This window comes from Onychomys torridus, chromosome 19, assembly GCF_903995425.1.
Source record: "Onychomys torridus chromosome 19, mOncTor1.1, whole genome shotgun sequence".
Classification (NCBI taxonomy): domain Eukaryota; kingdom Metazoa; phylum Chordata; class Mammalia; order Rodentia; family Cricetidae; genus Onychomys; species Onychomys torridus.
The window spans coordinates 49,049,298-49,065,582 of NC_050461.1; positions in this window are offsets into that span (position 1 = coordinate 49,049,298).

The following is a 16,285-nucleotide window of genomic DNA, read 5'->3' on the forward strand; positions in this document are numbered from 1 at the left end:
ATAAACAAATTGGTTTAAAAAAAAAAAAAACCAACCTCTCAGCCTGTGGTAGTTTGAATGTAACTGCTCCCCTTAATATCATAGAGTGGAACTAGTAGGGGGTGTGGCCTTGTTGGAGTGGGTGTGGCCTTGTTGGAGGAAGTGTGTCACTGTGGGGGTGGGCTTTGAGGTTTCCTATGCTCAGGATACCACCCAGTGTCTCAGTTGACTTCCTGTTGCTCAGAAGATGTACCACTCTCAGCTACTTCTCTAGCATCATGTCTGCCTGCATTTTGCCATGCTCCTCGCCATGATGATAATGGACTAAAACTGAAGCTGTAAGTGAGCTACCCTAATCAAATATTTCCTTTATAAGAGTTGCCATGCTCATGGTGTTTCTTCACAGCAACAGAAACCCTAAGATACATCCCTAACAGCACATTATCTTATGACGTACTTGGTTCATGCTGTGAAGTCAGGAATGACATTTTCCTTATTATTACCTTGAATGAAGCAGAGCTAGAGTTTCCTTGTTTTTTTCTTGCTAATTTCTTGCATTCTCTTTGGTTTTCTTCATATCCACTGGATCACCATGTGGTTATGTAGGTGTTTCTTAGAATTTATGTTACTTGAATGTCATTAAAGTGTGTTATGTCTCTGGATTGTTGTTTACCAAAACAAACAAACTTACATCTGTGGGACTTCTGATGGCATTTAAAAAAAATTCTTCTCTCTCCTCTATTCAACTCTCTTGGGAATCCAAATCTATGTATGTGAAACTAAAGCAAAATTCTTAAATCTTCTGTTCAGCATTTTCAAACCTCTTATCTCCTCTATTTTTATGCAGAGTGACTGGTGTTCTATCCCCTAAGTCCACTGGTATACTTTTTTCTTGTGTCATTTTCAGATATTGCGATTTTTTGATGATATTGTTCCATTCCAGAGTCTCTCTAGCTGTGCTTTGGCCTCTGCCCTGTTCTCAGGCTCGAGGCATCATGAGTGTCCTTAGGCACAAGCATTTGTTATGCTTTGTTAGTCTTCACTTTCCTATGTAAACTGAGTGGTCCTGATGCAGAAGAATCACCAACCCAGGAGAATAGTTTAGAAAATAAAAATAATACAGAAGGCAGTGAAATAAGATAATTTTTTTTCCAAGACAGGGATTCTCTGTGTAGCCTTGCACCTTTTCCTGGATCTCACTCTGTAGCCCAGGCTGGCCTCGAACTCACAGAGATCCGCCTGGCTCTGCCCCCTGAGTGCTGGGATTAAAGGTGTGTGCCACCACTGCCCAGCAAACTATTTTTTTTTAAAGCTAGAAAGAATAAAATCATCCAAATTTAAGAAAAAAGGAAAGGATTAACAAAGTTTACAAAGAAATCTGAGAGAGACAAAATAGTACAAAAAACAGCACCAAAGCAAAACCCCATTTAAAAATGGTTAATACTGTTAAAGTTCTTTTAAGTCTTCAAAGGAAAAACAAAAACAAAAATAAAAACAAAAAGAAACATAATTATCAGAATTTATAAACATTTGAGGACCTAATTCCATTAAGTTTCAATGACATCATTTCTGGCTCCCAAAGGCACTTTTATTAACAAAGAAATGTTATGCTAATACTGCTAATTTAAATTGAGATAAAAATTCTTGACATTCTCTAATTAGTCAATAAATATTCCAAAGTCATGCTTCATAAAAAATGAGTTTGTCCCAGGATGCAAGGTGATCATTACGAAGCTGATCCTTATGCATCTTCATAACAGGACATTCTTGTAAATGAATTAGGAAATGTGTTCAACAAAAATCCATCATGATAAAAACTCTAAGAAGAAAGCATCGAGCTCATCAAGACATTCATTTACAAACTTACAATGTAGACTTAATGGCAAAATAATAAATATTTTCTTGCTAAGAAAGGGAACAACGTAAAGAAAGTCAGCTCTATCTAGGCTACTCAACATTACACTAAAAGCTCTCCTCTGTGTAGTAAGTGGTGGAAAAATTACAGACATAAATATTGGGATGAAACTAAGAAAGAATGATGTGTTATTTCAGGTGACATAATCACAAACATTGCAAAATTTGAGGACTCACCCTCTAACAAATACTACAATCAATAAATGTACTTAGTAAGCTGTAAGGACTGGCAGCAAGCTATAAGGACATGGTGTCAGATTTATAATTGTGTCAGTTTCTTATCTTGTTGGATGGGTCCAAAAACAACTTGTACTGAGAGAGGTTTATTTTGACTCAGGTTTCACAGGACACAGTTCATCATGGGTGGGGGAGGCACAGAGGCAGAACAGCTGTATCCTTGGCGGTGGGTTCTCTCACTTTGGCAGAGTGGGTGCAGAGAAAAGGCAAGAAAGGAGGCACCAGGAATCATATCAAATGGCCTGATCTCCAGAGACCTACATAGCTCTGCCAGGACCCACCTTCTAAAGGTTCTGCAGTCTTTACAACTGCCTCACACACACTTCCTCCCCACCACTGCCCACTCCCTGACAGCTGGGTAGTAAGTGTTGTAAGCAAGAATTCATGGGGAAAATAACAGATTCAAACACATAGCACTAATTAAACTTGTAATAAATTTCACCATATAAATGTAAAGGACCTAGAATAGGAGGACCAATCTTGAAAAGGAAGAAAAATTTGGAGGAAGATTTATAACATCTAATTTAAGAAAAGATACAATATCTCAGATATTCTATTTGTCAAGAGAAGTCAACCATCCATGTCACAGACTTGTTGATCTAGAAATAGACCCATAATATTATATTTAAATTTCAGCAGAGTGACTCAAGTGAGTTAATGAAGGAAAAAGTAACCTTTTAATGTATACTGCTACATATTCATATTGGAGAAAAAGCACACAAAGACTGCCCTTTTACTTTATATTAAAAATGTAATAGTTGAAATATGTTAATTAGTATCTATAATATAAAATTTACTTGATATTAATGCATGCAACACTTGTAAATATGAAAACATTATATTGAGGGAAACATTCCAATCTCAAAAGTGATTTTACTCACTTCAAATTTAAGAAAGAGAAAATTTGATTTAGCACAATATCTTTTGTTTTTGTTTTGTTTTCTGGTTTGTTTGTGTTTTGTTTTGTCAACTTAGCACAAGCTAGAGGTATCTGAGAAGAGGGAACCTTAACTGAGAAAATGCCCTCAACAAATTGGCTTGTCGTCATGTCTGAAGTCATTTTATTGATTACTGATTGATATGGGTATGTTCATCCCATGGGGGCAGAGCATATGGTATCATCTCTGGCCTGGTGGTCCTGGCTTCTATAAGATACCAGGCTGAACAAGTCATGAGGAGCAAGCCAGTAAGCAGCATCCTTCTATGGCCTCTGCATCAGTTCTTGCCTCTAGAGTCCTCCCTTGATGCCCCTCAGTGATGGACTGTTTCCTGGAAGCATGAGAAAAAATAAGTCTTTTTCTTTCTGAGTTACTTCTAGAAGTAACTAGTTACTTCTAGTTACTACTCACTGTAGTGAGAAGTTTCTTGGTCCCTGCCTGTGGTCCCATAGCCACTTACAAAATAATCACTCAGAGGCTTGTATTAATTACAAACTGTGTGGCCTATGTTTCAGCTTCTTGCTACCTAGCTCTTTTATCTTAAATTAATCCATTCCTATTAATGTATATGTTGCCATGTGGCCGTGGCATTACCAGTCTGCTGGCATCTTGTTGCTCCTTTGGCGGTGGCTGGTGTCTCCCAACTCTGCCCTTCTTCTCTCCATATCTCTTTTGAACTTTCCCACCTGGCCATCCTGCCCTGCCATAGGCCAATGCAGCTTTATTTATTATCCAATGGGAGCCACACATATTCACAGCTTACAGAAAGATATCCTACACAAGCTCCAAGTTTTGAAAGCCTTTATTTGCCAGCTATCTATGATAATGACACCTCAGGTCAGCATAAAGGTTTTCCAAATTCCTCAGTACACAGTTAAATTACAGCTGACAGCTTTGAATCATACAGGTTCAAGACAAGACCCTAAGCTGGGCTCAGTTCAGGCAGGCATTGGTATAATTTATGCTAAGCAGCTCTTGTGAAATGTTGGATAAACTTGTGGTGTAACCACCCATCCCAAGTTATGACTATATAAAAACCATCATTCATGCATTTACCTGAACTCTGAAACATTTGCAGGGCTCCATAGTGAAGATTCATCTCTCCTCTTCTGCCGTGCCTTGGCCTCGATTGAGATGACTTGACTTGTGCATATGCTTTACTCTGCAGCTCTAGCTTCTCCATAGCATGGCACCTTTGAAGTAACTGATTTTCTCAAGATGCTGCCAGCTCTAAGCAAGAAAAGTGGCATCTGCCTTTCTTTCATAATGCTTCAGAATTGGTTGTTCACCATTCCTGGCCAATCAAGTTAATAAACCAGCCTGGAGTCCCGTGGAGGCAATCACGATACTTGTCATTAAATGTAAGCAAGAATATGCAGCTATGATCAGCCATGGTAGTCAATGGACCCCTGTGTTTATAGTATCTGTGTCTTGCCTAGATCTCTCTAACAATCCCATTAGGGAGTTTCATTTCAAAACCAGACCACAAGCTGTGGGGAAAGCTACACTTCTCTCAGCAAGCATCCTTAGAGTTTGGAGAGAGAGCTCTTGGTGTGTTCTTAAATTCTCTCAGAGACTCAACTGCTAGACCCAAGTCAAAAGTTACCAAGTATGCATAATTTATTCCACTTTGCAAGACAGGCATGTTATCAAGCTTCTGTATCCAAGTGGAAGAGGCGAACTTTAATAACTTAGACAAGTCTTGAAGCTTCACGTGGTCAGGATGCCTCTATTACATGCTTGTCAGCTCTCAGAGAACATTTGGGCCTCATTCAGAACGACCTATTAGAAAGCCCCCAAGAAGTAATCTGTGGGCTTGTTGATGACATCCTGGTGCTAGTCAAAACATCCAGTCCTCTGCTTTTTACATGTAGAATGGTCCCGAGGGACAATAGAAATAGGAAGTCCTCTCATTGGGAAGAATTTGAAGTGCCTGTTCATTCCTGGATGTCTACAGTCAATACTTCTGTTAGGCTACATAAAGATGCTGGTACACGAGTAGAGACAAGAAGAGTACATCTGTTACTTGGGGAATTGTCCTGGGTCCATCCTGATACACCAGATACAGTTGTATAAATGAAAGTAATAATTCAGCAATCTAACGAGGCAGGGTCATCAAAGCTGCAAACTTCTTACCAAAAGAATTTCAAATCAGTCACCTGTAAGAAAGGTATTGTCTAAAAGCAAAAGAAGCATGCAATTAACAGTTGAGTACAAAATGATTATTGGTTAAATATGACTTTGAGTTGCTGAATGGATGAGGGTTATAATGTTCCATTTTTTTTATTGTATTACAGTGAACATGTTACATACAACACTAACACTGAGGTTCTACAACTCTACATGGAACTTTAATTAGTGGAAGAGAAACAGGAGGTTATTGTTGACAAGGGAAAGGGTATATTACCAGCAACTCTGTGCACTGATTGATTCCATATAAACCCCAGTATCTCACACTTGAATTCAACACCCCAAAGCACATTGACTGAAAATTCAACATCACTCCAACTCATGCAAACACTATCATCCTATAAAAATCAGTTGATACTCATGGTTGATTTCAAAAAGATAACCAACAAGAACTACGACTTAAGTTCTTTAATCTAGTGAAATTTTTGCTTCAATAGATGTAGAAGTGTCATGCTGCAAAAAAATCAATCTGTAGTCACAATTAATTCAAAACTCTTGGCCAGCAGGAACCACCCAATGACAGAATTTAACAGTCACAGAAGCAAAAATAATCACATCACACACTGAAATACAGGTGCATTCTTGCACTCCTGGTATTATCACAAAACAAGAAAAGAATGTGATAAGATATAAATATAAAACAAAACAGAAAATCCATTATTATTTTCAAGTTATACTGTCAAGCTGACCAGAAAATAATAGCAATAAAAAGCTCTTCTAAGCCAAAAGGGCCGAGAGAAGCGCACGTGGCTAGGAGAGATAGGCCAGGTCTGGAATCTTTCTTGGAATCATCAAAACCTAGACATTATTAAACTATGCATTGCTACAGAGAAGCCATCATGGCTTGCCAGTCTCAAAATAACCCGAGAAATCTCATTGTATTGTGTTCCTTATTCTAACAAAGGGAACAAAGATATGTTTTCTAACACCTTAGGAAGTTATTACAAGGAACTCATAAATGAAGCCTTAATGGCATTAAGACAAACAATCAGAATTCGTGAGAAAAACAAGGTCATGGATCAGATGAAAACTGCAAAGCAGCCTTAAGTATTAGACATTAGTTTTAGTTTTCATTAAAAGAGAATGAACAAGAAATGAAAAAATTCAGAACAAATCAATAGCTGTAAAAAGACAGCAAAATGCAGGAAACAATAATTTTTAAAAGTCTGAATGAGAAAAGTAAAAAAAGTAGGAGAAACTATTGAGGTCACAGGAAGGAAACTAGAATAGGAGAGAAGAAAATTAACAGAAGAAAAATGAAGCAGAAATAAGATTGGAGAATTCTGTGTAGTGGGCAGAGTAGTGACCCCCAACGATGACGCCTCCACCCTAATCCATAGAACATGTGAACATGTTGCGTTGCAAAGCACAGGGACTTTAGTGATGTGAGTACAGGAAGCGTACTTAATGGGGGTACTCAGTGTCCTAGGCTATAAGACAACAGATGCAGAGGTCGAGGCTGTGAAGCAAGGTCATGAGCCATGGAATGCAATCAGTCTCAAGATGCCAGAGGCAGGCCCCGCTGAAGAAAGTAGGGCAATAGAGACATCTGTCTTGCCCTAGCCACTTCCTGTATTCCTTTCCCTTATGCCCTAGTCACTTCCTGTACTCCTTTCCCCTTACTTCTTATCTGCCAGGAAGTAAAGAGCAGTCTCTACACATTGCCATCTCCACAGTATTCTATTCAAGCACCTGGGGCAAAGGGACCACAGGATAATCCTTTCAAAACTATGAGCCCAAACAAATATTTCCTCCTTTAAATCATTTGTTGTGAGGGGCTGGAGAGATGGCTCAGTGGTTAGGAGCCTTCTCCTGCCCTCTGCATGTATATGGTACACAGATAAATGCATGTAAACATAACACATATACACATTTTAAAAATGAAAAACAATACCTGAAAAGTTGTCTAAGTCTCCTATCACAGTAATCAAACCCAAGTCATACAGATTAGACACCAAATGAAGCACTACTTTAAAAGATGTAGAGAGGAGGAAAATGTGAGGCAAAATGTTACATTCAACCAAAAGTTTTTCAAACTGAAAAACACAGGTAGCTATAAAAATGCAAGTCATCCTTGTGATCATTTTCTGGCAAATCTACAAAAGAATGGGCTCCATGATTACAATTTTATAGACATTTTAACCAATGTTTAACTAAATAGAAATGTTAAAAGGTGGGAATAGCAACACAAATAGTAGATAAATTTTATTCTTTCAGTCATTGACGTTAACATAAAAAAATACATGGTAAATCATGATCAAGATAAACTTTTCACATGTAAATAAATAGGAAGAACAGTAATACTACTTGAAGCCAAAAAATAAAGAAGTTGAAGTTTAAGGCATGAAGTTTCTTTAAGACTCAAGAGTATATTTTAGACTAATAAATGAAATATAAGTAATAGAAATATAAGTAATTTATGATTTAAGGATTAACACTAAAACACCATAGGGACTAATCTGTGATAGGAAGCCAATGGTAGCATCTAAAAAGTAACTAAAAGTATTGTTAAGGTGGCATACATTATAAGATCTAAATGCCAAAGCTTCCTAAACATCAAAGGATACTAACAGAAAAGATAAAAAATGAAAAATGCACAACTGAAGGAATTTCACCAGAAATATTCAATACAGACTATATGCTATAAATAATACGACAAGCTTAAACTTGGAAACACCAATCCCTGGGCAACTGTAAACCAGGTCCAAACACTCAGATTGCTAACAGCACCGTGATGGTCAGCCTTTATTGTCAGCCTAACTGGATATAGACTCACCATGGGTCTTTTAGAGCTCCTTTCTGATTGTCCCTGCAAAGAATAGAGAAAATGTAAATTTGTTTGAAAAGAAAGAGTCTAAACTAAAGATTTTACTTTAGGGGATGAACGTTTCACCCCTAAGAAGAAGGAGTGCAGTGGCTGCTACAACCATGGTCCAAGCACAGCCAGACTATATTTAGTGCTGGCAGCAGAACTTGGCAGCATCCTCAATGTGGTACTGATTTTGCAGAAATGGAATATGTAAAAGTTGGGGGAGGTGGTCATGGGTGACCTTGCACACGGGTTCCACAGAAACACTAAAGCCAGGTGATATATGATTAGGTTAGATTCCCAGCAAGGAGGCCTTGAGGGGCATTGTGTAGATCTTGGAAGGTGAAGCCTAATTTGCAATGGAGACCTTGGGATTCTGGAAATACCTGGGCCATCTAATATCTGCCAATGAAAGGAAAGCAAGAGAACCACGCCAAAAGAGAAGCCACATGGACCGTAGTTGACAGATCCAGAGGGATAGGGCTTCCCAAGGCTGCTGGAGCCCAGATGAGTCCATCAGGAGCCCCAGGTGCTGGACACAAAGCTGTATGATCCAGTGTTTGCCCTACTGTGTTTCAGTTTTAATCTTTACTTGCCATCCTTATGTTCCTTACAAGGCCACTTAAATTAGAAGTACTTTTTTTTTTTTTTAATTTTAGTGGGGCTAACAATTAAGAGATTCCCTTGGGTCTCAGAGGAGATTTAGGATTTGGGTCTTTTGAACAGTGTTGGGACTATGAAAGACTGGTGTAGAACAATCTTTTTGTACACTGTGAAGATTTGTCACTCAGATGGGTTTTAATAGAAGGCCGAATGGCAATAGCTAGGCAGGAGTTTTGGGACAGAGAAGATGCTGGGAAGAAGAAGAAGGGCAGAGAACTGAATGAGTGGGACACACAAGATGGGATTGAGATAAAAGCCACATGGTAGAACATAGATTAATAAAACTACGGGTTAATTTAAGTCCTAAAAGCTAGTTAGTAACAAGCCTAAGTTATGGCTAAACTTTTATAACTAATAATAAGTCTCTGTGTCATTACTGGGGAGCAGCAGTCCTGACGAAAATGTCCAATTGCAAAAGATTATGGTTTGAGATGTTTAAAGATAAGCAGAATACATTTTACAATATGAGGTGAAAATAAGACGTTAGGGGACAAGATGGAATGTTATGGTTTAAAGTATAGTGTTTAGGTGTCAGGTTGAAAAAGGGTGGAGTTGTGATGGTCTTCATTATTAATATGACTGGATTTGAAATCACCATGAAAACATATATGTAAGTATATTTATAAGTCTGTTTCCAGGAAGGTTTAATAAAAGGGAAAAGTTACCCTGAGTATGGGTAACATTATCAGGGTAGTGTGGTGGTACCCCAAACTCAACTGATTGCAGATGAAATGGTCCATGATGGGCTGCATTCCTTCTTAAACTATGAGCCAAGACCTGCCCTTATTTATTAAGTTGCTTAAGTAGGATATCTTGTTACAGCAATAAGAAACTTGATTAGTAAGTCCACAAAACTAAATTCTTTATTATACCAATAAAAAAGGTATTTAGGATAAAATTTAAAACCTAAGAGTGAACAAGATAACAAAAGCAATAGATAATATATAAAAATTAATGTATAATGATAATACCTAATATATAAAGTAACAACCAAAATCTACAGTTAAATGGTCCCAAGAAATACTGAAAAAAATCAATTAAAATTCACTGTATAATGCTAAAAGCTACATTTTTAGAAATGGTATATAGTCTTGATGTCTATATACCAAAACATAACAGCAAAAAAGCCTCAGTTTACCTCAGGTGTAAAGGCCTATGATTTTACCATATATTTCATTTATTTCTATGTCTATGATATGTTGCTGGAGGTTTCTCAGGATGAATTTCTCCCACTTGCGGCTCTGCAGCTACTTATAAAGTAAAGGCACAGAGGCTTATATTAAATATAAACTGTATGGCCTATAGCTCAGGCTCATTATTAACTAGCTCTTATAACTTAATTCAACCCATTCCTATTAATCTATGTTTCGCCATGTGGCTTCACGGCTTCACCTGTTTTCTCACATCTTGCTTCTCCTGGTGGCGTCTTGTAGCTTCTGCCTGACTCCGTCCGCCCTTCTGTCTGTCTCTGCTTGGATTTCCCGCCTGCCTCTAAGCTGCCTTAATAGGCCGAAACAGCTTATTTATTAGCCAAAGAGAGCAACATATATTCACAGCATACAGAAAGACGTCCCACAGCTCGGGAGCTCTGATTAATCATTGTGTGTGAAAACTGATCACACAGATACACCCAAGGTAGTCCCTTCATCTAGTAAGCAGTAGGTTCCCGGTAAGAACCTCAAGTTTCCTGTTCATGTGTGAAGTGACTTCCAGGTTTTTATTTCTGTATTAAAACGGAGCTTATTTACTTCTTTTTCTTTCAGGGTTCATTCTAGCGGTATATATGAAACATAACGTGAAGTAGGTTATAGTGAAAGATGACCTTACCATGGTCATTCCTACACGTGTTACAAACGGTAAAGCCACCAAATCACGTGAGTATCGTTCTGTTAGCAGAATCCATGTAATTTACCAAGACAAGATGGTAGGCTGTGCGTGAAACAAATGCTTAGGACCCTCGAGTTTTGATCTTTAAACTTTATTTTGTTTTATTTTGATTTTTCGACAATGAGAAATCTATACCGTGTGCTATGGTTAAACAGTCTGTCCTTTGCTACCGCTTAGGTATTCCATAGTGAGCTGTTTTCTTATCTCACCACTTCCCCCAATTTGCTTTTGTTTTAGCATGTATCCGTGAGTGTGTCTGAACGATCTCAGATTCCTCTGGAACCTCCACACTTAGCTAAGAGCAGGACCCCTTGGGTCACTGAAACGCTTGTCTTTGCAATTAAGAGGCAAGAAAATAGTGGAGGACTCTGGTGTGCACCACCCGGCTTTGTTTCCCAGTCTCGAAGTGAAGATCAATTTATTTCTAAGAGAAAAAAAGTTGCAGATGGGCCTCCCTGAGTGATGCATCCTTCTCCATGGGTCACAGGGGGGCAGTTAGATGTCGCTGGTCTCTAGGACATGTAACGGTATGTCCTGGAAGCGTCATGGCAAGGCATGTCAGTTCATCCATCCCATTTTGTGGGTGCTTTACAGTCAGGCATGTCTCATCTGTCTTCTAGGAGCAAAGGCAGAGGCCACTCGAAGTATGACTTTCATTGTCCATGTTTATTTGTTTTGCCGTTGTTTGAATACGAGTACACACGCTGCCATGGCATCATGATATTTACACACTTTCCAGATCTATTTTCTCATTAGCAGAAGTAGTAGTTATAAAAATATGGATCAAATTTTAGTTTATGGCTAGTTATTTCTGCCTATCTTCTGTCATTTGGGCGATGTTCTATCTATTTCCACTTTGTAAAAAAAAATTTAAAAAAGGAAGTAAAGGTTGATGATAATTCTTGGAGAATAGTGAAGGGTGTTCTTACATGTTACCACTCTAGAGGTTTTTTTAACTCATAAAGGAACATTTGTGGTTTTCCTCATCATCTTAACAAGAAAGGAAACCCTGCCCCCTGTTTTCCAAAGTTAGGATTGTTAAGGAATCTCCCTCCTTGGCCATTGCTCATCACCCGCCACACAAACCTGCCTGTGAGGAATGCTTGAACAAGCATCCTCTGTGTCTGCGTTTTGTAGGATTCATATCTGTCTAAAGGTGGAAGTGAAGTAGCTATTTCTGCCTCCCTTCCCTGATAATGATCTTGCTGGATTCCTAGCAGCTCTGTGTTAGTGCTTCTGAGCGAAGGAACGGATAAGGGGAAATCCTCTATGATAAGCTGGCAATTCTGAGCCTTAATGGCTCTGGTTTTAAAATCAGGAATGCAGCCATTGCTCTGGAGCCATGCAAGTTTTAATGGAATGTGGTCACAAAATGAGAAATCAGTGCTGCATAGCCATTGGACTACTAAAAATAATTTTGTCACGATGCTACTCATTTTATTCTCTATGCTCAGATAAATGAGGAAATAATGAAATACTAAGGGAATGTATCTTTTAATGGGAAGTAATTTATACAAACAAAAATTATTTCAGTGAGCTTTATATTAACTACTAGAAACACATTATCCACACGACTCTATTATGAGTACAAAGTTTAATGTGTTTAATTGTTGGATGCATAAATTATAGGTTAGGTACCTGGTGATCTGTATATCATATCTTCAGAATCATGTTGCTTATGTTTAAGGATGATCATGAATTCTTATGTTGTCGTGCATTATAAAGTCTAATTTTTATACTTTGAGCATAAGAAAATAACAATACAAAAACCTACATGGAGAAGCTTGGAAATAGAGAAATATTTTTAAAGTTATGATTTCAAGTGTATGGGTGCTTTGCCTGCAGGTGTATCTGTGTTTCTGGTGCCTGCAGAGGTCAGAAAAGTCATCAGATCCCCTGGAACTGGAGTTATAGATGGTTGTGAGCTGTTGTGTGGGTTATGAGAAATAGAATCCAAGTCTTCTGTAACCGCAGACAGTGTTCCTAACTGCTGAGCCATAGATCTAGCTGCTAGACAAATATTCTTATTTGTGTCTTACAAATTCACAGGTAGATAACATCTGTATTAGTTACTGTGGTGGTTTGAAAGAAAATGGCCCCAAAGTGAGGGGTACTATTAGGAGGTGCGGCCCTGTTGGAGGAAGTGTGTCACTGTGGGGGGGGGGCTTTGAGGTCTCCTATATGCTCAAGCCACGTCCAATGAGGCAGACTACTTCCTGTTGCCTGAAAGCCAAGATGTAGGGCACTTGGCTACTTCTCCAGCACCTTGTCTGCCCGAAAGCCACCATGTTGCACAATGATGGCAATGGAAGATGTAAGCCACCCCAATGAAATATTTTCCCTTCATAAGAGTTGCTGTGATCATGCTGTCTCTTCAGAGTGATAGCAACCCTAAGACAGTTACCTTTCTCACTGTTGTGACAAAATCCTTTGACAAAAGCAGCTGGAGGAAGGAAGGGGAAGCCATGGCGTGGAAGCACAAGGCAGCCGGTCACATCACATCCACAGTTAGGAAGCAGAGAGAGAGGAATGTTCCTGCTCAGCTTACCTCTTTTTTGTGCAGTCCAGCACCCAACAGTGATCCAGTCTTTACAATGGGTCCTCCAAAGTCAATTAACTTCATCAAGATAAGCCCTCACAGGTATGCTAAGTGACCTGTCTCCTAGGTGACTACAGAATTGCCAAATCAACAATCAATGCAGACCATCATAACATCCTTAAGCAACTTTAAAATAAAATTACATTGAAAAGACAAGGTGATGCGTCTTTTAGTTAAAACAAGAATATAAGAAAAAAGTCCTGGTAGAGTTGTCTAAAACCTCTCAGAGAATTAGAAACATGTTACATGTGTTTTAAAACAGGTGGATAAGAAAGTTCCTGAGGCACTCTGACACAGTCTTGGCATTAGATGTCTTTTGTTACTGTTTTTATATGCCTGGTACATGTTTGCTTCCTATTAAAAGTTACAACTGTATCTTTATGTTAAGATGCTGCCAACCCTTGGGTTTAGAATACACTGGGGAAAAAGTGTCAATAAGGTTATTCTTGCCTATCAAGCACATTTAAAAATATTGATGCAAGAACGTAAAGTCCACTTAACAGAATACCAGAAGTGAACATTGAGAAACATGCCTTACTGAACATGGATTTTACAAACAGACTGGAATCAGTATTGTGATTAGGGAGGTGGAAATCAAATCATGATGCCCGCTTTATAGCTATCTGGAAGGCTACGACAAAGAAAGAGAAAGAGGAAAGCAGGTGCTGGTGAGGATGGAGAGAAGTTGGAATGCCTGTGAAGGATGAGAAATGATGATTCTTCACAACACCTGGGGACCCCTCAAAAAATCAATCCCAGAGTTCCACTAGGACCAGTAATTGCACTTGTGGTCATTATACTTATAGGAGAAAAAAAAAAACTCACAGTGGTATTTGTTTGACAGTGTTCATTGAAGTGTTACTTACTGCAGCTACCAAAAGGAACAAGTAGGTGAGTAGGTGAGCAAACTGAGATTGCACATAAAGAGATATTGTTTCTCTAAGAGAAGGAATGGAATTTTGATACACACTAAAGTATGCACAGGCCTTAGAAAGATTATGCTAAGTAAAACAAGGTAAAAATTGATACTGATATTGTGATTCCCCTTAAGAAATTCTGTCATAGTAACATAAACTACAGGTTATGAGAGGCAGGTGGAAGGAAGGGTTGTGAGTGTGAGGTATGGCACACCTGTGAGCTGGTTCTGTAAAGCAGGTGCCGAGATTGATTTCAGGCAAGCAGGTCCTTTAAGAACGCCTGCCACCATAGTGAGGACTTCATTCCAGATCCTACCAAAGAAGTGTCCCAGGGTAGGGAAGGAAGAGTCTGGAGCAAAGGGAATTCCTTCACGTTTAGAGATTTCTCAGAGGAGTGGGTGCACTAAAATAATAAACAGCCTTACTGTGAGGAATGCATGACTTGGAGGCACTAGATAAGAAAGAGACCAATTTGGCATGGGTATCAGGTCACACTCTCCTTAGCCACATAGATGGAGACACATCTGCCAGCCCATTGTCATTGTACCTGCAGAAGGATAGGGACCAGGGCTTCAGAGAAGTGTAGCTAGATCGTTCCCTCCTATGATGCCTCATCTCTTAAAGCCAGTGTGTCTTTAAGGGGCGGGTCCTTAATCTAACAGTGAGGACTTAATGTTTAATGGGTAGAGCTGGGGTGACAAAAGACTTCTATGACGCAACAAAATGTAGCCAATACCACTTAAAAAGTGTTAGTAAGGGACTTGGGGATTCAGCTCAGTGGTAGAGCACTTGCCTAACAAGCCCAAGACCTTGGGTTTGGCCCTGGGTTTGATCCTCAGCTCTGAAAAATCAAACAAACAAATCCAAAAACCTGTTAGTGAGAAGAAAGCACAGGAGCGTATAAATTTATGGCAAGAGAAATCATACACACAAGAATGCTTTAATGTAAGACAGACACACAAACTATTCATAGATTGAGTATGAGGCTTATAATCAAAGAAACTGAAAGTAACTACACTTGTGGGCCAAGAAAGAGCCAAAATATTAAGATATAAAGTGACATTAAAAGTTCAAGTATAAAGGAAATGTAAAGGCAAATTTACTTTTGTTGTTATTATTTACACTTGGAGCAAATGCTGCTTCCTACTCCCACGGCCAAGGATTATTTTATTTATTTTGCTTATTGAGATTGTGTTTTCATTGCAATATTGCTTCCTTCCTTTTCTTCCCTCCAAGCCCTCAGGTATACCCTTCCTCTCTTCCCTTCAAATTCATGGTCTCTTTTTTTTCAGCAGTTGTTATTGTATGGATATTATGCATTCGTATATACATATAAGTATAGTCTATTTGTATATACATATAATCTATTTGTATATGCACATAAATATAACCCATTGAGTGCATGTAATGTTACTTGCAAATACAGAAAACTTTGTTGTTCTTTTGCTACTTGATTTTCATAATTTTATTATCGCTTTAAATTGCAATCGTTTCAGAATAGCTCATTATAATCTACCATGTTTTGTATGAGTAGTAACATGTGGTTACTTATAGTAACCACACAGCAAAAACCTACACTACATAAACAAAGAATATTAAGCAAGGACTCAAAATGCCTTACTAAAGCAAATCAGTCTTCCCACAGAAAGGAACTATAATAAAATTGGAAGCCATATTTTGAAATGGCATTAATAAGATCTTACCTAGTGATGATGATAGTGAACACATAGGAATTGGGTTCCCTAAATAAAACAAGTGACACATTGAGTGAAAACAAGACCAAGTATGTGCTGTAATAAGAAAATCACTTCACCTCAGAATATACAGACAGAAAGCAAAGAGATGTGTAGTTAGAGTTTTCGACTGGACATGCAGGACCCATAGAAAGGTGACCACTAAACTTTGCTTGACAAAATGGTCCTTCAGGTTCCTGCTTCGCAGAGGAAACTGCCAGACATTCTACAGGACACTGAGAAAAGTGACCAAAAGACTCTAGCCCTGTGGGCTGAAGACAAATGCCCCAACTTTACAAAATAACACTAGGTGACTGTCCAGGCTGCCAGCTGTCTCTGTCTACTCTTGCAAGACTCCTGAAAAATGCTTACATCCTTCTCCCGGTTCTCAGGTAATATTATATCCTTCTGAGGTCTTT